Here is a 24,541-nt window from a genome sequence, read left to right on the forward strand (position 1 = left end):
CAGAAAGAGCTACAATATCGCAAAATACTTCTGGGTTTTGGTCTCTTACTTTAGCTTTAAAGGAAATAGATGCATGTATCACTGTATTTGAAAATATAGTTAAAAGTCAAGTAAACATAATTTAATATTATATGAATAATATGGTACTAACACTAGCGAATGGTCATTCTCCATCTAAGATGGCAGTACCTGCTGCTAGTGCTTTAAAAAATGGAATAATTACATATATTGCAAAAATGCAAGAACCTTAAGACTGAATAATGGTATCTGTTTAAAATGGTGGACCACAGCTCAGTGAAGGTGTATAAACTTCAGTATAAACTTCTACCATGTTTAATACCAGTGAGATTGACTCACAAGTACAGTTCTTATGTACAACAGAAAGCGTTTGTCAGATTGAACTTCGAAAAGGAGTAATATCTGTTTGCAACAGGTGAGGCGATGTTAGAAGAATGTAATTACTTAAACTTGATTTGACCATGCTGTGAAAAGCAACATATGCTGCCTCATAAAATGATGCAATTTTTACTTTTAAACGGTGTCTATTCTGTCAGTAACTAACCATCTAATTCTCTACTCCATGCCATGAAGGAGTAGAAGAGTAACTCAAGTTAGTGAAGCTGCAAAAGACAAAGGCAGAATGTGGGGGAAAGGAGGGAAAGGACACAAAAAGCAATACTAGTTGATAAATCATAGAATTATAGAGTGGTTTCGGTTGGAAGGGACCTTAATGGTCATGTAGGTCCAACCCCCCTGCTATAGGTAGGGACACCTTCCACTAGACCGGGTTGCTCCAAGCCCCATCCAACCTGGCCTTGAACACTGCCAGGGATGGGGCAGCCACAGCCTCTCTGGGCAACCTGCACCAGTGCCTCACCACCCTCACAGTGAAGAACTTCTTCCTTACATCTAATCTAAATCTACCCTCTTTCAGTTTAAAGACATTACCCCTCATCCTACCACTGCAGTCCCTGATAAAGAGTCCCCCCCCATCTTTTCTGCAGCCCCCTTTTAGGTACTGGCAGGCTGCTATAAGGTGTCCCTGGAGCCTTCTCTTCTCCAGGTTGAACAACCCCAACTCTCTCAGCCTGTCTTCATAGGAGAGGTGCTCCAGCCCCCTGATCATCTTCATGGCCCTCCTCTGGACTTGCTCCAACAGGTCCATGTCCTTCTTATGTTGGGGACCCCACAGCTGAACACAGTACTGCAGGTGGGGTCTCACAAGAGCAGATTAGAGGGGAGAATCACCTCCCTTGGCCTACTGGTCATGCTTCTCTTGATGCAGCCCAGGATACAGTTGGCTTTCTGAGCTGCAAACACGCATTGCTGGATCACGCTGAGCTTTTTGTACAACCAACACCCCCAAGTCGTTCTCCGCAGGGTTGCTCTCATTTTACTCATTGTCCATTACTGTATTTGTGTTTCGGATTACCCTGACCCAGGTGCAGGACCTTGCATTTGGCCTTGTTAAACTTCATGAGGTTTGCACAGGCCCACCTCTCAAGCCCATCCAGGTCCCTCTGGATGGCATCCCTTCCATCCAGCATCTTGACCACACCACACAGCTCGGTGTTGTTGGCAAACTTGCTGAGGGTGCACTCAATCCCACTGTCCATGTCACCGACAAAGGTATTAAACAGTGCTGGTCCCAATACCGACCCCTGAGGCACGCCACTCGTCACTGGTCTCCACTTGGACATGGAGCTGTTGACCACAACTCTTTGAGTGTGACCATCCAGCCAATTCCTTACCTACTGAGTGGTCCATCTGTCAAATCCATGTCTCTCCAATTTAGAGACAAGGATGTTGTGTGGGACAGTGTCAGATGCTTTGCACAAGTCCAGGTAGATGACGTCCGTTGCTCTCCCCTTATTCACCAATGCTGGAACCCTGTTGTAGAAGGCCACCAAATTTGTAAGGCATGATTGGCCCTTAGTGAAGCCATCTTGGCTGTCATGTGAGGTCTTTTTTGGTGTGCATACATACACACATACAAATATAAATTTATATATCTATGTATATAAATGCCTTTTTGTCATGGTGAGGGCTTGTATTTGGGAAACCTAAAATTTCCTTTTGGAAGCAGAGATGAAATTTTGCAAAGTAGTCCTTATCTCCAGCATTGCTAAATTGATTTCTCAGATTAAGCTTTAGTGACATTGGCTTCGGTCTTGCAGGGAACTATGATCCTGATCCAGTGAAGTTGGTAAGGATATATTTAATTTACACAAATAACCTCCTTATATTAGTTTTATACTGAAATTTAGGTGTATAGGTGAGTGCTCCACTGGATTGGGATAAAAATACTCATTGCTTTGCTGAACTGAGTGCACTGAGGCAAGAAATAACCATTCAAAGGTGTGAAGCAAATATTAGTGTTACAGCTGTATGGTAGTGTCCTGTGTAAATATAATTCTGTCTGATATTTGGCTCAGATTATTGGCATAGTTTTGATATTTGGGGCTTATACTCCGGAATTCCTCTGCCACTTTTAGTTGTATTTTTTTGAGTGTTCCTCCATTAGCAGACAAGGGAGAAAGTAGCTGATTTCCTTGCAACTTAAGTCAGATGAGAGAATGGCAGTTTTGGATTTTTTTAATTAAGTATGAATAAATATGTCCATGTACTTTACCCCCCCCCCTTTTTTTTTTTTTTAGGAAAAGAAGTAGTTGTTCAGGGCCACACTGACTTAGCCAGGGGATATGACAAAATGTTATTGTGGTAAGGTGAGATGTGGGTAAAAGCAAATCTGCCAAAAACATAATTAAGGTAAATGGAAGCTTATATTAACGAAACTCATTGTGAAGCTGATACAGGAAGAAAATGTGGTTTGAGAATAATTATTTGAAAGCAAAATCGTCAAGGCTTATTCCATGAAGTAAAAAACAGTTATGTGTTCAATGACAGTTTGAAATTAAAAGAAAGTAAAGGATTGCAAATCAATAACAATAAAAAGTGCACTAAGTTAATGGATCCCTTGTTTCAAATTGAAAGTGACAGTTTTGAATTCCAGAGTAAACTCTTAGTGATGGCCCTTTTCATTACCACGCAGCAGCCCTGCCATTTTAGCTTCCCCAGCTGTACTCACTTGGCTACACGCTGCTTTGATCTATGACTCTATTTGCTATGCCTTTCAGGGATAGGGAAGTGGGAACTCATTACTGAAAAACACCCGAGTGATTTGGAAGATAGATTTTCATGTCACCAGCTGATCCCTGAGGCTCAGCATCCACCCTTTGAACAGAAAGTTAAGTAAAACCTGAGAAGATGTTTTCCATGTTGCTCTTTCAAAAGGGACTTTGCTGACTAACTGATTTAATGGGCATATCTGTTTACAGGCACTTCTGTGTTTTCCAGTAGAGTAAATGCTTCTCCTTGTAGCAAAGAAATAGCTCGGTGGTTTTCTTAGTCCTGTCTCTTGCTTTTAGCTGTGTGCTATTCCCACAATACTCTGGACCACTGATGCTTGGCGTGTAGAAGTTGAAATAATCAGAACTGATTGGAATATTCAAGATAAAATAGCGCAAAATTATACCATAGGAGAAAATCCTGGAGACAGAGGAGCTTTAGTCTCCCCTCACTCCCCCAATCTCCTTAAATGCTACAATCCTTGTTTCCTGTAAGACAGTTCTGATAGTTTTTTTCTCTTAATTAATTTTAAAATATCTTATTTAGGGAAACAATCAGGAGTACCCTACGTATACTGGTATGTTCATGCATATGCTTTGAGACAGCAGCTGGGTTGTATGAATAATTAGTTTTGTTTCTCAGGATAAATAAAGGATGAGTCAACCAAAAATTACATGAGGGATCCTGTTTATGAAAAAAAAAAAAGAGAGAAAAAGATTTAATTATGAATCAAATATGGCCAAGGAAGCTATTTAACGTAAAAATAGGCAAACAGATAAACTCAATTTAAGCCGCTTAACATTAGAGACAGTGGCCTCATATCTGCAATGACTGAGGCATTCCCTCATATTTTGAGATCTAGGTTCTATTTACCTTTTTGTTTTTTTCAGTAGCACTTACTTTTCAGAATGGTCCCCTAAATTTTATGCTTTAAAGGGCTTTAGATATGTCACCTCCCTTTTAATGTTTGACTTCATATGAACTATATTCATTTTCTATAAGTAGAAAAAGTGATGCTTTATATTGTTTTTGTAATATTCACCGGAGAGATGAACACCTAAATTCGGCTCCAATTGAGTATATTAGAGAAAAGTATCAAAAAAGAATATTGAGGAACCATTCCTGAATACGCACTGGGCATTCACATGCTTTAGCTCAGGAAGAAGTGGATTCAAAGTATAACACTTGAAAAAGTGAATCGAATCTGGAACTAAGTGAAAGCTAATGTAAATTCATTAAAATTTGGGTTTGGGTATTTTGGTGAACAAATTAGCAGAAAACCAAAATGTAAAGACAGCCAACCCACTATCAGTTTTTCAGAAGAACATTTCTGTGTCTTCAGAGAAGAAAAATCACAGCTATTAGAAGAAAAGGTAAGTGGAAAATGTATGTGGGGTAACCTTTGAAGCCCTGCTTTTAAAAGCACTCACAAGAAAACTTAAATGTAGTCTGTTAAACTCTGAAGAATGAGGCAAAGATTTTTAGCTTTGTTAATGTCCATCTTTTAAGGGTTTCTTCTGTGAAAGAATTTGGGAAGTAAACAACTATGTTTTTTCCTTAGCTAGTTGCAGTTTAAGACCTTACTTCTTTCACCTGTTCCATCACTGTCCCTCCAATGTACTTCAGTATTCTATGGGAACACACTGGAATTCTCCCTGTGAGTGGCCTTAGTTTACATTACCACAGACTAAAATCCTTGTAGTTCTTTGTGCTAAAGCTTTTCTTCGCACTGAAACAGAACAAAACCAGTCACCTTGCCCGTTGTAGCATTTCAGATATGAGATGGTAACTGTAAGAGTATTACTCCTGGCTAGGTTGTGCACTAGAAGCTTTATTGACAAAGTGATAAATTTTTCATCTTTGAAAACAATTGATGTACTTTAACATTATTGAAAATATTCTTATTTTATTTATGTTTTTAACAAGAATGTCAAACATTTTTGCAGTGAAAATGTGGGGAGAAAAAATGGTTGTGAAAAGACAAAAGCAAGTTTGTATTATAAAAACATTAGAAGCCTTTGAAATAAATATTTCTATGAGCATTCTTCCAAAGTGGCTATAAAATAATAATAACAACCCGTTCTATACTCCAAGCAGAATAAAACTTCTGTTTTGTTATAATGTACATCTTTACAGGTTACCAAGTAAAATAATGCAGGGAGTAATAATTTCACAATTGGTGGAAATAATGGGAGTCATCTTGATATTGTCTAAATAGCTTACGTTCAGATGATTGGAATTATTTGAACATTTAATTGTCACTAAAATTGGTAGGTATTATATGCATAATTCCGTCATCCCTGGATTTGCTCTAATTCTCTGGCTTTGCAATTAATGGAAAAATTCTTAGCTGCAGTTTTGAGGTTTAGATTCTTCATGCATCCATTTCTCCGTTCAGAAAAAAACTGGCTAAAATGATCCCTAGCAAGTGTCTTGATCTGCTTAGAAGAAATCTGAGGCTCATGCAATGCATCAGTATATGCTGGGGGCCAACCAGGTGGAAAAGAGCTTTGCAGAAACAGACCTGGGGGATCCTGGTGGACACCAAGGTGAACATGAGCAAGCACTTGTGCCTTTGCCCCAAAGAAGGCTAGTGGTATCCTGGGCTGCCATTAGGCAGTATTGCCAGCAGGTGGAAGGAGATGATCCTTGCGTTATATTTGGCACCGGTAAGGCCACACCTGAAACACTGTGTCCAGTTCTGGGCTTCCCAGTACAAGAGAGACATGGACAGGCTGGAGAGAGTCCAACAAAAGGCCATGAAGATGATGAAGGGACTGGGGCATCTCTCCTACGGGGAAAGGCTGAGAGAGCTGGGACTGTTCAGCCTGGAGAAGAGAAGGCTCGGGGGGGACCTTATCAATGTCTGGAAATATCTGAAAGGAGGCTGTGAAGAAGAGAGAGCCCGGCCATCTTCAGTGGTGCCCAGTGAGAGGACCAGAGGCAATGGGCACAAACTGAAATACAGGAGGTTCCCTCTGAACATCAGGAAACATTTTTCGACTGTGAGAGTGACCAAGCACTGGCACGGGTTGCCCAGGGAGGTGGTGGAGTCTCCCTTCTTGGAGATATTCAGAAGCTGCCTGGAGATCGTCCTGTGCAAACTGCTCTAAGCGGCCCCGCTTGAGCAGGGGGGGTTGGACCAGATGATGTCCAGAGGTCCCTTCCACCCTCAGCCATTCTGCGATGCTGTGGTTCTGTAATATAATAGTGTTCTCTTGACGTAGTGGTCATCAAATATCTGATGATGAGTCCCCAGAGAAGTAATTTATCCAGATTTGAGATAGACATAGGCACGTGGCCATGCATGTACTACACATACATGCATGTGCTGGCTATCTTACGTGTTAAAATGTTAGCATAGCTTTGGAATTGTTTAGTGATACAGTTGAACTTTCACCAGTGAAATGAGCAGTATTGCCATTGATTTCAATGAGAGAATTACTGTGTTCTGTCAGGAGTTTTAATTAGTATTACTGTTATACTATAGGATTAAAGGACGAGAATTAAAACTGGGAACTCAAAGATGAAGTTGAAAGTTGTATTTCTGGTTTAACCAGTGGCTTGCTCTGTGAGCTGGGGAAAGCTGTTTTAATTATCTGTGCCTTCATTTTCCAATTTGTAGAACCCAGATAATAAAATGCACCTACCTTGCAGGGGTGTTGTGAGTTTCAATTAGTGCTTGTAAAGTGCTCTGAGCTCCACAGATAAAAGACGCTATAGCAGTAGGAACTCTTATTGTTGTTATATCATTATAATATATGTTAGCTTAGTTCTGTGACATTAATCTTCCTTTATCAAGAGACTTATAACTCACTCCTGGCTACCTCTCTTGTGCATTATAATTTTCTCTATGTACCAAACATATATGTCATATTGTTATATAACCGTGTTGAATTTTGTATCTATATGCGCTGTGTATTCAGGAGATAATAGATACTTTTTAAAGCTGCTGGAAATAATTCATGCTCATTGACTGTGGTGATTTTGCTCTTGACTGATGTTATATTTTTACCTGTTTTTAAAAAGTATTGTAAGAAATTAATAAATAAATTAGTTCCTTGGTTTTTAAGTGGGGCTTAAATAAAGTGTTGTGTCATGTGGCATTATTTCCCTTTGTTGAAGTGTATCAGTATGAAAATCATAATGTGGACCTGCCTTGGTAACTGCATTATTGCATATCAAACATTAGGACAAGTACAGTGCTTCACCTTGAAGAATGAAACTTATTTACTGCTCACAATGTCTAATATATTACCTTTATTGTATCTGAAATAGAGAAATTGTACTAGCAGGGTTTGTTGCATAGCATTTGCTTGCATGGCTATATCCCTCACTGAGTAATCAAGCATATTGCATGATGCCAGAAGAGTTTTGAAGGGAAAAAGCTATGTAAAGCAGTATTAACAATAAGGCATGTGGTGTCAACTGATGGATGTTCTTGCCTTATGTATCAGAGATCATCGTTAATAGCTGCTGACACAGATCCCTCCTTCCTGTGTAAATCATTAAGTTTCAATAAGCAGTATCTGCAAAATCATTTTCACTTTGTTTTGTTCCTTTTTGCTCTAAATGCTTTATAGGCCATTTTTTTTGCTAATGCCCTCCTATTGTTTGCAGAGTTGCTTGACATTTTGAGAAAGGTGAGGAGTCTTATTTTTATCTTTTAGTATTGGTTCAGAGACTTTACTGATATAAGTGAATGTGAATATAGAAATATAATTTCTATAAATATTATATAGTAATGTTAGATTGATTAACTAATATTAATTATATTATTCTTTAAAATTATATCATGTAAACCCATTAATGATTATATAATGTTGTTTAGATAATATAAATAATCATGAAGGTGAATATATAAAAATACATTTGATTGTAAAATGTAATACAATTTCTAATTGTTTTGTTGTGTGTATGGTTATCACGTGGTTTACAATGGTCAACCAAAATTATTACTAGATTATGAGGACAAGTGGATGATGGTCAATGTGAAAGAGATGTTTAAGATGTTCCTGCTTTAAGCTGTATTTTCAACAACTCTCTGTCCTCTCATCTGTTGGACCGTGGAACAGATTATTCAGTTAATCTCAGAAGCAGTTTAATGTAGTTTGTATGGTTTTGTGTTAAAGCACGCTACAGTGCATTCATGCCTTGTGTCCAGTTTGCATTGATGCAGATGAGGAATATTATCTACACATTACTTCTGTTGTGAGGCAGAAATCTGTGATGAGAAGGTTGACAGGGTGGAAAACAGAAGCATAAAGAGCCATACAGGCTTTTTGCAATTGTTTGACCAAAGCCACAGTTCAAAATCCTTTGATTTAAAACGAAAAGTCTAGGTTCATACTTAGGTACAGCAGCATGTTTAGGTAATTGTAAGGTGAAGATCGGATCCTGAGGTGGATATTTGCAGACTGAAGTGTCTTTTTCCAATCTAGATTAATTATTACACTATTTCACTTGTAAGAGTATGCTTCTTCATCAAAACCAGTGGCATTTTACACACATGTTGAACTGGTAATAGTGAGTAAAAGGAGAAAAGCATATTCTTGAATACAATTAATCATCGCTTCTGTCACAAACAAACATAACATAAGTTTTTCATTAGTACCTCAGGTTCTTCTTTTCCATTTATTGGTTTTACATACTGAAACAAAAGGAGTACTTTCATGCAAATGTCTCTAATTGTATTAATGTTGGCAATTTTATTTAGAATGGATGTTTTGCAACCATTTTAACCTCAAGCAAATACGTTGTTGCCCCAACCAGCCTAATTTAATTGATGCCACAACTGAACAGAAGTGATTCATCTCCAGCAACTCTAATGTTTTCATGAACTTAGTACATAGTGAGATAAAGGGTACATTCATATCGTGCAGAAAATTTAAACTGGAAGTTTCTACTCACAAAATAAGACTTCTAACGATTGACAAATTTAATCTTGAGCAGGCTTCCTTTCTACTTACAGAAACATTGAAACATTTTAATGCTCTGTAGTTGTATCATATTTGTCAAGTGAGATTTTGGAAGAGAATTTTTATTATATGTGTAAAAAACAGATTGCAAATGCTCTGAGGTAGAAGGAAGTTTGATTAAGGTCTTCTGGAATGTTTAAAACTTGACAGAATTTTTCTTCTCAGTAGATGTTTGTCTTGGATTGTAATGGAGCCAGGGTTTAATCTCTTAAGTCTCAATATCTCTTTGCACTTTATCAGAACTGGGAAACTCAGAGGTTAGCTGGAAAAAAACTTAATAATTATTTATTAAGTCAGATATTGGATTTGTGGTTTTGCTTTTTCTTCTAGCATGTCAAACAGTCTTTAGTAAGCAAATTTCTCCATTGTTTTTTTCTGGTGTAGTTTTAAAAACCCTCACTGATCATCATTGTGTGTTTTTTTATTAAAATACTCGACCTTCCTAAAAAGGAGCTACTTGTATGTTTCTTTCCTTCTTTCTTCTTTCTTTTTTTTTTTCCTTTTTTCTTTTTCCTTTCTATTGCCAATCATATGTCAAACTGGTGAGTTTCTTTTCAGATACTATGTATGAATAGTTTGGCATAGTTGGCTTCCCGCAGTCCTTTATCAGCGCTTGATTCTGAGTGAGTATTTTTAATTGGATGACAACAGTAAGAATCCTATTCACTGATGACTTGTATGCATCGTGTATGTGGCTTGCTTTTTTTTTTCCTCACTCCCCCTATCTATATTCAACAACAAAAAAAGATTTCTTAGCAAGGTATTTGATTGATTTTAAAGCAAATATTGTGAAAGACAACTTGTTAAGCTTAGCACATTTCTAAAAGTATTTTGTAGTGAGTTGTATGTGATAAAACAGAACTTTTAAGAGAGTCACAAAGTCCCTTTCATTCAATAATAATGAAATGATGTATTTTCACTGCACATTGTGCATTAAGGAAAAGCCACTTTGCTGCTGCTAAAGCTTTTTTTGATACACACTGATTTTATTATTTCTTCACAGGGATGTTTTTTATTGAGATATTATTAAGCAAGAAATGCGTTTTTGATACAAAGCAATAGCCTTTGTTCAGAGCAAGGCTGCCAACTTCCGAGAGATACTGAACTCATGCTCAAGTGTTACTGGATTTGAGCTCTGCTGAAGAAGGCTACAAAAGTCACTCCATTCAAATTGAAAAAGAGAGTTATGGGAAATATAAAGGGAAGAAAGAGAGGAGAACAGAAGTGGAAGAGAGCATACAATATATGCAAAGTCATTTCATAGAAAGGACAGGGAAAGGTTCAAATGAAAAACTAAAGCCTGTAAGATCTTTACATCTGTTAATGTTAGCGAATTACCATCTGGCAGTATAAATGGACAAGTCACATGCAGGATGATGAAGCAGATTTCGAAATAATGAATAAAACTGTTAGTCTAGCTAACTGCTAGTTTATCCTGCTGTTGGCACACGAATTTATACAGTAAGCTGGTGACTATTAAAATTATAATCAAAATCATGAGTCATATATGCTTAATGAGAAACTTCATGTGAGATGCAAGTTTGCATTGAAATGCACCTCCACCTTGCAAAGAGTGAAGAGAGTGGTCTGCCATCACCACATTTGCTTGAGAGTATTAGTTAATCAAAGAAATGGCACAATTCTGAACATGTGGTATGGTCTTCCTTATTGCAATTAAATTCATTGTTACCTTGGATGGAAGTCCCTGTTTAGAACTATAGAAAAACAGCAAAGAAGTAAAATCTTTCAGTGCATTCCTTCTCTCCATTTAGGAAACCTTTGCCTCTCCACCCCACCCTTGTGTAATATGCTATCGATGTTTTTCTCCATGTTATTACATTGCTGCTAATTATGCCAGCTAGAACTTGAATAATTTTTCCTGCTTGTTTATTCCTTTGACTACTTCTTTTGTGTAAAATTCCATGTTCTCATTAATCTATTTGACATATATTTCTCTCCTCTGAATTTCTGTTTACTATGACAGTCCACTTTGGAGGCCCACACCAAGAAGTGAAAAATAGGACAAACTTCTGTCTTGGAGAGTAGACAACAAAGCTGTATAGGCTTGCAATTTCTTAAATTGCTTATGTGGCCAACAGAAGGTATTGCAACTCTCAAGTTAAAAACATTAAATTAAAATTAATCCTGGTTTAATTAAATGATTGTGTTGTTGGGAAAGCATCAGTTTGCCTTAGCTCGCAGAAACATGATAATGCTGTTCTTTAAAGAATGCTTTTGTCCACATTCATGAATAAGTTTCTAATTTTCTTTAGCAGTACATTTTATCCCAATCCTGAAAAGTGCTGATCTGCCAAATAGTCCCAACTATTTTATTGGATTTTGATAATCTAAGTTCATGTCAAGATTAAGCTTTTTTTTGTGTGGTGAAATGGACTTTCCATAGAGTATGTACATCTAAATCACTCAAGAGAAAAAAATAAATAAAACCCTATGGAGTACAGAAATTTCCTTATGGAGCACTTTTGTCCAGTATTACATGAGAGGGACAAGTAAATATGCATGAGTAAGAGACTACCTCTTCCTTTGACTGATGGAGTATTTTGGTTTCTATGTTAAAGAGAGGATATCCATTAGAATACAGTCTGGGTCACCCATATATATATTTACGGTAATATAATTATTGTTCCTAGAGCAGAATTACAGGAAATAGTTGGATCCTGACAGAAAGGAAGTAGACTTCCAGTTTCCAAATTACAAATGCCAAATGATTTATATAGGCTGAAAACATGAATCACTGATTTCAGTAAAAATTGCTTTAGGGGATTATCAGATCATCCTGCAGTGTGTGGGTCTGTGCAAGTAGTTAGTGCTTTAGAATATTTACTTTACTTGTGATTTCTGTGACATTCTGTCATGTAATCAGGGATGAGGCTGATTTTTCTGTTATATTTAATAAAACCTGAAGCCTCAAGCACAAAAAGCATGCATTCCTGAAATAGGAGATTCATTTATAAGTGAGTAAGAATGCTTGTAGTTATGGTCAATAGTCATTAGCAGCAGACAATGGCAATTCATTAGTCTTTTTTTGGTTTTTTTTTTTTGTTGTTTGGGGTTGGTTTTTTTCCTGCGTGTTGGTTTTAAATGGTGACCAAGAGCAACTTAGATGAATTGGGTGTATTTCTGTCACTTGTAGAATTGGTCAAACTCCTGTGAAGGTTCCTATATATCATTAATTTAGGTTATAATTCCAAGCTGGAGAAAAAAAATGGAGATGCTTAATAGTTAGCTGGAATGTCTCTGAAATATTGTTAGATGTTTTCATATATTTTGACTGAAGTTTTAAATGAGTGTTCAAAATTCAGAAGTCATTGTCCAGTTCTTATTTTCTGTTCTAGACATTGTAGAAGTACTACTGTTTAACCAGTTGTATTCAGTAGGAGTTACCAGATTATGTTTTCCTAATGTTCACTGCTCTCTGCCAGCGCCCATCCCAAGGTTCTGCTTTCAGAACTGCTTTCACGACTTAGCTGACAATAATGCAGATGATTTCAGAAGAGGAAGCTTGGCACAACATACTTTACTCTCCAGTAGTGATATTTGCTATGCAAAGTTCAAAGGAGCAGAAAATTATTGTTCAAAATGGTTGAGATAGTTCGCTGAAGATAGGAAGGGAGCAATTGTATTAAATGTCATATTTTCTGTTATCGCTTTTCGGAATATGACAGCACTATAAAATACTGCCAACTTTTGTATGGTACCATATAATGTATCTAACAACTGGCCTTCATCTTCTTTTATAACAAGACATGAATTAACTATGTTTACAGTTGGCAGCAATCCATTTCAGTGCTAGGATATAGCACTGGAATTATGTGCTTCTCCCCAGCCTTTTCTCTGCTGTCTTTTAAAGAGCATGATGACATTCTCACAATTTAAAAGGTATTATATGGAAGAAAATTGTAAGCCTTTGTCTTCTGACAGCAGAAGAGAATTACTGACCATTTAAATAGCCTATGTGTTTAGTCTAAATAAGTGATTCATGTTTGATTTTTCATAATGTCTTTTGTTAGTTTCTGTGAAAGTGAAGAACAGCATGCAAAATATGGAGACTCACACTTTTAAAAATTGCTGTTAAAAGTTATGTTTTAGAGTAAGAGCAACCATCCGTCATTGTTCTTCCTTCTCTACTAGTGGTTCTCTAGTAAATCAAGCCCAAAAGAAAATAAACGAAGGAATAGTAGGTAAATGTCTTAGTTTTTACATTGTTATTCTTGTACATTTAGCATTGCACCATCGTGTTGGTGTCGGCTCAAATCGTGAAATGTGTACTTTATTTACATATTTATACTACAACAACTTTAATTAATCTGCAAAAATTCTGCTAAAATTTTTCATCAGATACGGTCCAGTTACTGTAAAATTTGGGATTGAATTATGATTTGATAACTGATTAAAATGTTTGCCACTTGAAGTGTGCCATGGAGAGAGCGGTATAATCTGTGTTGAGAAAACAGGAGAACAGGTCCGTTGGAAATAGTGTTGCACTCTCTGGATCAGTCTGGATGAGTTTTGCTATACACAAAGAGACTGCAAGCCAGATACACTCCAACTAAAAGGAGAAAGCAGTACTTTATTGACTGAGACACAAAGGATGTAGCTAGAACTAGCGATCTACTAGGCTAACCACTAATATATTTCATCACCCTCGATGAGGCCCTTGGTGGGTCCGTGCTGACCAGGTGGGGAAGCGTCAGCTGCTGCTGTGCTTTGGAATGGGATAATCCATGATATTCCTGAATTGCCATGTTCCAGCGCTGGTTTTCCTCTTAGATTTTTACACTTTTTTTCACATCCTTGGTTTTTCTCTTGAGCCCTTGAGCTGCTGACAATCCTCTTCTCGATTTTACCTCTGTCTGCAGTTTTACCTTTCGTGTCTTGCATGGCTTTAGGCTATGTATTTTGTCACAGCTCTTTCCTGTAACATAGCGGGTTTTTAAAAAGTCCTAGCCAATGTTATGTGCTGTGTCAGAACTAGTGTGGGGTCACAGAAGACTGAACCCTTCCAGAGAGAGAGAGAGAGAGGAGGATTTTTTTTGCTGAAGCATTTAGGGGCTGTTCCACAGCTTGAACCTGAAGTGCTCTTGGTTCCATTAAGTCAATACTAGTATTACTGTTTGTCCTGGTTTCAGCTGGGATGTAGTTAACTGTCTTCCTAGTAGCTGGTACAGTGCTATGTTTTGAGTTCAGTATGCGAAGAATGTTGATAACACTGATGTTTTCAGTTGTTGCTCAGTAGTGTTTAGGCTATAGTCAAGGATTTTTCAGCTTCTCATGCCCAGCCAGGGCACCTGACCCAAACTGGCCCACAGTGTATTCCATACCATGTGATGTCCCATCTAGTTTAGGAACTGGGAAGTGGGGGCAGGGAATCGCGGCTCAGGGACTGGTTGGGTGTCAGTTGGTGGGTGGTGAGCAATTGCCCTGCGCATCATTTGTACATTCCAATCCTTTTATTACTACTGTTGTCATCTTATTAGTGTTATCATTATCATTATTAGTTTCTTCTTTTCTGTTCTATTAAATTGTTCTTGTCTCAACCCAGGAGTTTTACTTCTTTTCCTGATTTTCTCCCCCATCCCACTGGATGGGGGGGAGTGAGTGAGCGGCTGCGTGGTGCTTAGTTGCTGGCTGGGGTTAAACCACGACACTGTTGAACTAAGGAGGCCTAAAATTTCCTCTTAAGTCTCTAGATGCTCATTCCTGAGACATTTCAGCAATTAATTTCCTTAACTGCATTTTAAATTAATAATAGTGATTTTATTTTGATATGTACTTAATATGTAATGCTTCTTCTTCAAAGAAGATGTAATGCATATGTTTTTTAAAAGTATGTACATTTTCTTACTCACTTGATCAAGAAAAAAGGTGACCTTTTTGTTCCAAGAACTAACCTAATTTATAGATGCAGGATTCCACAAAAGTTTTAGATTCTTGAAGAGTCAGAGGAAAGTAGCATAGACATAAACTTATGTTATAGTAAAAATGGATTGATAGATTCTTGAACAGACGTTTGCAGTAGATTTTGACTAGGATGAAACATAAGGATTCTGTTTTGCATCTTTCCTGTCTGATTTCCAGAGCACTATAACAGGTGCAGCGGTAGGGTTGCCAAGTGGATCAGTCTTTTCCTTGTCTTTCATTTTCAACTCTACATGTCTCATCCACTGAGTATTTCTTAAAAATTTCTTATGATACACTTCCTTCTTCTCAACTTTGAAATGGTACCAGGAACTGAAAGAAGAGGTTGAAGAAGACAGATGATTGGGAGATTAACAACAGAATTTGCAGGAGGATGCAAAACTTCTTCAGTCTCTCCTCCAGCCGTGACCTGCTTGTCAGAGTGTAATGCTCTTTATTCTAATGTGCTGACTCCAGTGTATCTGTATGAAAAAAAAAAGAAGAAAACCAATACCTTAAGCTCTGCTTTTGGAATCCGTCCAGAAATATTTTCCCCTAAGCTTGTAACAAACAGCTGCCAGGACTCCATGAGTCCCATAACATACAGCATGAACCATGAACATTGCATTAGTATATGTGCTTGGTCAACAGTTTCACAGAGGACTGAGCCAAAGATATACAGAGAAGAAACAAGGTCTTCAGGGACATTGCTGTACTTTCTGCCAAAAAACAGAGTGAAAACATAAAAATGTCTTTCTTTTATGCTTAATTTCCACTTCTCATTCAACTGAACATTTGTGGAAGTGCAGTACGCTGTAGGTATCTCCGATTTCACTTGTCTTTCCTTTTAATATCTTGAGAACTCTGTTTACAAGTTCTGAGCTTTACTCCTCTGTTATAAACACATGGCTGGACAAGCCCAACCCCAAGACCTATGCCTCAGATGCATATTTCTAAGAATTTTAAAGTCATCAAATCTGCTTTTAAAACAGAAAATAAAAATTATACCAGTATCCATGGTATCCGAATTTTCGTCCATGCAAAAATGGTTAACTGAATTCAGGAAGAATTTGGGCACAAACAGGAAGAAAAAGGGTTACAAAAAATGCTGTAGACTTAATCGCCTGACCTGAACAAGATCAGCTTTCATGTGTGTACCTGAAAGAAATAAATGGTGGATTGCCTTGTTTTCTAACATTAGTAGCTTGTACAAAAAAAGCCCAGGGTTAGTTAGACACTGGAAGATGGAGCTTTAAAGAGAACTAAAATTTCCCCGTTAGTGGCATATGTGATTCAGCAGGTGGTGCTCTTTCCTCTGCTTATCATTGATGAATCCAACATTGGGGCTGCCTCATACAACTTAAAACTCTAGACATCTGTGGTTATTCAGCTATTCACTAGACCATGTCACAACAGTAATGACAGTAAAAATTAAGAGCATGTTTCAGATGAAGCCAAAGCTTACTTTTCCCTATGTGCACACTGCCTCCCCGCTCTTTCTCCTTCCCCTGAAGTGTAAGCATGGGCTGGAGCCTGAATACTCTCTTTGTCCTGTGGCCAAAAGCAGTATTCAACATCTCTGACTTGAGTAACTATGTTGACAAGTTTGTCTCATTTGCCCAGCGGGTTTCTTAATCATAATTAGTGATATTTCTTGTATTTTCTTCACCTGAGGATTAGCCCTTCTGTTGCTAACAGTTAATAAACACCACGCCCTTCCCCCGAAAAAAAAGGGGGTGGGAAAACAGACACTGTCACAACTGTCACAGCTCTGGATAACGAATGATGCCAATGAAACAGTCTCATGGTTATTTTCAAGTGGACACCCTTCTCTTCAGCTGTACCTTCCTTGCAGTTTCTTCCCAGTAATAGCCCCTCTAGCACACTCCTCAGAACCCAAATCCCAGGAAGGCAGGACACTGCTGGAGTCCCAGCTCTTCCTATACTGTTAATGCATTTCTTTTTAATTCCAGATACCAGTCTATTCTATTAAATATCCTTTCCATCAGTCCTTTCTCAGACACCTCAACTTTTTCTTGGTCTAATGCATAGGACACTATGGGCTGTTTCCTCGAGTTGGGGAAAAGAGAGTAACAATGTCAGAAGACAAACCGCAGTGCAAAACTACCCACGGGGAATCTGCTCATTCCTGTTGATGCTCTTTTGGGCGCAATCACAGAGCAGCCAGTCAGCCGTGCTTGGCACCTGGAGTCCCAAGAGGAATGACGTTGCAGTGCCAACTTACAATTTGGAGGTGCCAAACAGGTGCCATTTAGTAAATTATCTACAAGACTCTTGAGTGTTGTCAGATCTCTTTTGACCTTAGCAAGCTGTGTATCAACATATAATATTGACTCAAGTTTTTATGTGGCAAAGTGTAACTTTAAATACAAACACACGGCAGAAGGAGGTAAATGAATAATATTGCATTCTCATGTCTTTTTCACTTCTGCTTCAGAGTCTCTGCCATTGTGAAAAGAGAAACTGCTTCTGTTCTTCAGCTAGAAGTGAACAAGACATCATGGGCTTGTCTCTCAGCGTAATGCAAACTTTTACACGTAAAACCATATTGTCTGTCAGCATATGAACATTAGAACAATAGGCTTATATGACCATCATTGTTACAGGAAGACTGAAAGGGCTTTGGTATGAGGTATATGAGTCTAGTTTAGAGTTTGATTTAAATAATGCACAATAAATGTAGGTTGCTAAAGTGCTTTAACATTAAATGAATTCTCTCTGTGTGGTCATCATAAAAATGTGAGCTCTTGCCAGCAAAACATCATAGATTCAATTTTTATTGTGTAGGAACATTCTGCTGTATTCTTGGCATTCATATATCTGTTGACAGTTTTTGATTTTTAGTAATTATTGTATGTTTCTACGTTTTGTCATAAGTTACTTTTGTTTTGAACCTACTTATGCATTACAATCTTTACATTAATGTTTTGTTTATTTGAGACTGAATTTCTGAAAACAGGGGAAAAGGTAAGTAGATCTTTAAGATTTTTCTAAGCCTTTCTTTTGTATGGTATGTGGTATTAATAATGCCCTACAGGGAAATAATCCAAAAACTTTATTGTAATACTGTGGTTCAGAAAGGAAGCATGACAGCCGTACATTATTACTAATTGAATTTAATGAGCTTCTTAGCACCATGCAAGTAAGTCTTTGAAATAGAAGCTATTCAGTTTAGATCATTTGGATTATAATAAAATAATTCACATTTACCACAGGGGCAAGTTTAATCTTAATTAGACCTTTCTACAGAAAGGTGATGCCGTATATCTTCGCATCTGTATAGATGTACACTTTTGAAATACTTACGTTAATCAAAGTTTAATGTGGAAATAGATTAATATGGCAGCATTTTCTCTAGGGAAATTTTAGTAGTGATGCAATTGCTCATTTTGAGAAAATGAAAAGATATTTTCTTCAAAATATTGTTATGTCTACAATTTTAACAGAGTGATACCAGACAATTTGCCTAACTGAATAGTTTTACTTTAGCACATTTGCAAAAGAGAGGAAGCTTTAGTCTGTATTGTTAAAATTACAGAAAACTTATGAGTCTTTGTTACATTAGCTGATTTAAGTGAAGTTGGGCTTGAACTCGCTTTCACTATTATTTTCTTACGCTACTTTTGATCTCACTGAAATCCTCAATAAAGTTTTGAACCACAGTCTCAGATTCACTTAACAGTGAGTAAGAAATTGCCCACATGTTAAATAATCAATGCAGGTGATTGGTTAGTTGAGCTAACACTGATAAAATATGTATGCTGGTATTTAAGTCTTCTTCCCCTTGGTTACAAAATCTATATAATCAGTTTCTTTTTCTTGCAATATGCTTTCCAAAACCTTGCAATACATTTTCCCCCATTTTTGGAGTATTAAGTATCTAATAGGAATAACATGACTGACTGTGTTTTGTCATCTCAGTTGAGAAACAAAGGATTTCTTTTTTTTTACAAGGTGACTGCTAATTTAGGTTCCTAGAATGTGAGGTGCCTCACTTCAGTACAACAAGGACTTTCCTCTCCTCTTTGCATAGGTTCAAGTTGCCTTTAATTTCTTTGAAAGTCAGTTTGAAATGCAGGTACTTATCAACCCTGCAAAAGAGGCCATAGATGACTCAAAGCTGTAGGCATCATCCTGTAAAATTGAGAAGTCTTTTACCTTTAACAGTAGTCTCTCCAAGTGGGTGGTGGTGAGAAAGAGCTTGTAGTACAGCTACTTATACCGTTTCTGTTCTGTGGATGAAGAGAAAACTTAAGTCTCCAGGGCTGTCAATCCAGCATGAAATTCAGATATTTTTACAATTATTATTTTAGCTCTGTGAGTCATTCTGTGATACATAAGGATATGTGCAATAAATAGATAATGGGTTAGATCTAGCCAAAGTGCTTAAGTGTGATACTGGAGATGCACTTGTTATGCTTTTTTGTCTCTGTGTGATTTTGTAGAGATATTTCTAGGTATGTAAAAGCAATGATTCAAGCTTAGGTAATAACACTTTAAATTCTGCTCATTACCTTCGTATTTAAAAAACCAAAGAATATATAGCAAGAGTGTGTGATTGTCATTTCAGACACACACACTCACGTCTCAGTCTCTTGATTCAGTTCCACTAGCCGTATCTGATCTGATACCTCAAAACAAGCCCTGCAACAGAACTGATAACCCATAATGCTGTACGGAAACAGAAGAACTTGTGGAGACCTAAAATTCTCCGTAACTCTAGTAGCAGTTTTTTTGCTGCACAAACAAGAGTGTTGATTATCCTTGATTTAGCCTTAATGAACACAGATGTATTTAGTCATGCAGTTATTCAGCATTTAGATATCTAGCCATAATATTTGACTCGGTGATATTGTCAGCATTGATGCTGAGAATTGAAAATGCTAAACAAAGATGAGTGTTCTCAGTAGTATGTGGAAAAAGTTTGTTATTGGTTGGTTGGTGTTTTTTTGCCCCCGGTGGAATGTGTTAAAGAGCAATAAGGGAGAATAAGATATATTCAATGCATCTCTCTTGCTGTTTAGCATCTTGTGTGTGTCTTGACATCAGAAAATTGTACTTCTCAAACCTTCTTCACGTGCAAATCTCGAAATCAAGTGCAAGTCTTCCACGTCCTTTGTAGCAGTTTCAGCGGTGTTTCTCCATTGTGTATCAGCATATAGGAATATATGATACCTACAGATGAATTAAAATCTGAGCACATACAAACACCAGTCAGAGGTATTTAGATTTTAGATTTGGATTCCTCTACAAGTTTAGGAGATGAAGCTGAACTCAGGAACATGACTGCATGCCAGCATCACTCCACTGAGCTTAACAATTATTTCTACAAAATGCAAGGAGAAGGAAAATCAAGCATTTTTAGAATAAGAATTTTAACATCCATTTACCATACTCATCTGATTAGTATATCTCTTCCTTTACTGTATTGAAAAATATCCAAAGTTCTTCCTACTGACATTTTGCTTCATTGCTCCCTGTCTTTTTTGGAAGTTTTCTTAATGGGCCTAGGACGACTAGTTATTAATTGAAAGTTGGAACCGTATAGACCTGGCATGCCCTGTGCCACTGTATGTGGTAGGCATCAGTGTAACAAAACTAATATTCCAAACTTATACCATCATATATGTGAGCCGACTCAGTAGGCACAGTAGGTTTTGAATGCGGAATTGGTTTGACTTCCACTTTACGCTGTAGAGAAGTCTTGTTATAGGCAGGTGCATGGTCATTTCATATGTTGTTCTGAGAGCAAGAGGAGAAGACTTACTTCTGATTTAGGGTTAGCCCAGTAAAAGTCCATTAAAAGAATGAGCGTATTACTGCTAGTGAAGAGGACTAAGCGTTACCTGTCAAGGAAGGGTAATTTCCTTGATTTGATTTTAATATCATGTCATGAATATGTACTTTAGAAAGTAAGTAAAAGTATATAATACAAATGAATGTTTCAAACAGTACTAGGAAAATGGAACAAGTTAATGGTTAAGCTATTCCACAGGTGTTTATAACATCCTCTTTCTTTATGATGGTCTCTGTACTTGAGTTTCTCCTATTTCCTGTAACCAAGTTTCTGCCAAATGGCTGAAAAGAATATACTTGATAGATGACATCCTTTCTTTTCCCCAGTTTTTGCCATCTTTTTCTTTAGGAGGAAAAACAAACATGCAATTATATTTTGTCATTTGAATATGAAGAATTCTTACCTGTAAGTTATGTTAGTTTTACCCAGACTAGGTTATGATATAAAAACAACACATCTGATCCTGGTTATTTTTACCTTTAATCTCTGTACTTGCAAAGAGAGATTTTTCTTATTGCTGTTGGGTTTTTTTCCTTTTTGTTGTAAGATAACTGGAAATGGTGGCCTTATAATATAACTGTTGCCAGAGGCTGTCATCCCAGTGGATGTTGGGGCAGTAGCAAAACTGTAATTCAGCTAGCTTGGACACAGCAGGGCTTTTTGAACACCTCCGCCTCTCTTATTTCTTGGAGGAGTACAGACTCTGCCATCCTATCCTTCTAGTTCACATTCTTATTTTCCTATATTCTTCCATGACTTGAGGAGTCTTGAGACAATTTATCACCTCTCTTCAGGACATGGTTTAGTGGGCATGGTGGTGTTGGGTTGACGGTTGGACTTGATGATCTTAGAGGTCTTTTCCAAACTTAGTGATTCTATTCCTTTGTCCATGGCACTTAAGATAAAGATTCAGAAACTGAATATACTGTATTTTGGGGGAATCTGCTACAGACAACCCTTTCCAATGTGGTATTTAACCAAGATACGGGTGCCATATAGGTGAGGAGATCAAGGTCGGAGGGGTGGAGGGGTTTGACAGTGTTGCTATGCTTTCGTGTTAAATCTCATTAATGCTTAAAAGTGAGTTATTTTTCATTTAGTTGAATAGGTGTGTTTCATTTGACCTGGGGAATTTGTTCACAAGGTTATTATAGTCTCTTCCCACCACCAGCCCCATCTATTCAGGAAAAAAGCACTAGAGTAAGAAAATCTAAGATCCTTAGCATAAAATAGTGAAGGACTCCAAAGCTGCATTCCAACTTTTCCTCCCCATCTCAAGGAGAATAAACCAGAGCAGCAGAATGGAGTTATCTTCTCAGTGCCATAAGCTTTAAGATTTTCACAGTACTTCAAGAGCTAGTTGTTTTTATAGCAGTACATAGTTACAGATGGACATGACCCCTTCTCTTCAGCATCCCCTTGGTTAACTGCTCATCAAGAGTCTAGAGACACTTCCAAAAAACTTGGAAAACTTTTTGGAACTATAGTAAAACTGTGACTATTTAATCCGTATATGTATTTTGACAAAAAGTAATAGAAAAAACATTACAAGTTACATTTTATATTTCTTGTCTCTGTTATGTATATAAATCTCTAATACAAGTTTTTTGGAAAGTCTTCTGCAGGTGAGTGGATTTGATGCTTCTTCGTATCTGATAATGATGGGATAACTGGTGGAAGGCCAGCACGTACTCCTCGGACCTACTGTTCCTGTTTCTTTGGGGAATTGACTGATCTTCACTGCCTTTCTTATTGTGTTCATCTTGCCACTGAACTGATAAGAAAACATAAGCTGAAAATAATTTAGTAAACAGTTCATTAGTACAATTGGTAGTGTGTTGGTTAACTTGTTCAAATTATCAGTCTGGAGAGTTCAACTGTGTCTATAAATTCTCCAGACTCTTTGTGATGGATAGTGAGCTTTCATCCATCCAGCTCTTCTAAACTTGATTTTTGGCTAGCTAGGTGATGGTCTGAATGAAAGGCCAATGAAGTGATAGATATCTTAATAATAATTACATATCACTAAAATGTTAATTTCCATTAATTAAAATTACCACTCATATTGGTCATGAAATGGAGTAGAATATGCTGATACACATTGTCAGATTCCAAGTTAACTGGAACCAGTCAAGAGAAAGACACCTAAGTATTGCGGTAGACAGATAATGAAAATACGGAAAAGCTTGATGTGCAGCAGAGAAATGAAAGTAAATGGAGCACTAGCACACATAAGAATAAGGAAATATATTGAAAATGCTATGCAATTATATAAATCAACAGCGCTGTTTCCTTTGGGTACTGGATTCAGACAGGGGTATGTTATTTACTTTTGCAGAATCAATAAAGCGGAGCCCTGAGATGGAACATAAATGCTTCTATTGCAAGGAAAGGAAATGGCACCTGTGTTTCTTTCTGCATGTTGTCTATGAGAAATTACTAGTATGGCCATCATAATCTTATCTGAGCAGAAATACTTAGCTGGATAGATCGTTAAGTGCTGTCTTTGACACCGTGACACAGCCGTATTTAGCGTTCACCAAATTTTGAATGCAGATCTGAATATGTTTCCAAACCCGATTCTGTTTTCCTCCTCAGCCAATTTGTTGTTCTGGAGAACGTTAATATTTGTGTCCTTTTTAGTATGTGTTGGAATTGCTAATGTAGTTCAGCTGTACCGCTACTTTGAAACGTTTAGAAGAAAATAAAGAGGAAACAAAGCCTCTGTGAATAAAATCCAGTAAGAATACATTTCTATGTTCAACTTTCACTTTTTGTCAGGTAATCAGTAAAAGAAAATGCCTGGGGTGTTGCAAAACCCACTCAGTGTGCATGCTGTATCCCTCCGTAAAAACTCCATCAGTAAAGCTGGGGGTGATGAGGAATGACTAGCAGTAGGAGCTACTGAAGTAAATAATCATACAAGTAGGAATAATTGAAAACTCCATTTTTTGATGTATTTCAGGTTGTTTCGAGACCATTTATATTTTAATGTGCCTAAAGTACCGCTATCTCTAAACCTTGTTTTGCTTCTGAAGGGGCAACGAGTGTCAGAAAGATTCTTGATTTCCAAGTAAATACTGTACTTTAAGGGTAATCCTCTGAGCATCATAATGGAACATGAAGACAATTTTGTGAATTGGCTTATGTCACTGACCGACTAGGGATGGATAATGTACCTTCAGTCAGACTACATTGCATTGTATTACATTTTTCATGTATCTGCATCTTGGGATTATTTTTTTATTCTGAATTTTCTCTGAAAATTCCCAGACCTAAAGCTCTTGGGAGCATTGCTCCCACTTCTTTTGAGTAACTTTGATATTTATCCATCTATAATCAAATATATATATATGCGCCTGTGCTAATAGATTATATAAAGATCTTTGATCTTCCTTCCTTTTTTCCCCTTTTTTTCCGAGCACTTGGCTTTTGCTATATCAAAGTCTGAAATCATAATAATTATCACCAAAGAAGGTTCTTGTTTTCCAGCTGAATCTACTTAAATTCCTATAAAGACTGAAATAAGAGGGTAGAATGATCTCCTTTTTTGGCATCAAAGGGTAATGTTCCATGTATGGATATCCAGACTGCACAGCCCAGTCACTTCACCATAGAATATCCCTGACACCTACACTCCTGATTAATGGACTCTATGCAAAGAAGCAATGTATAGTTAAAATTTTTATCCTTCTAC

Source organism: Haliaeetus leucocephalus, unplaced genomic scaffold, assembly GCF_000737465.1.
Source record: "Haliaeetus leucocephalus isolate CR32 unplaced genomic scaffold, Haliaeetus_leucocephalus-4.0 Scaffold138, whole genome shotgun sequence".
Lineage (NCBI taxonomy): Eukaryota > Metazoa > Chordata > Aves > Accipitriformes > Accipitridae > Haliaeetus > Haliaeetus leucocephalus.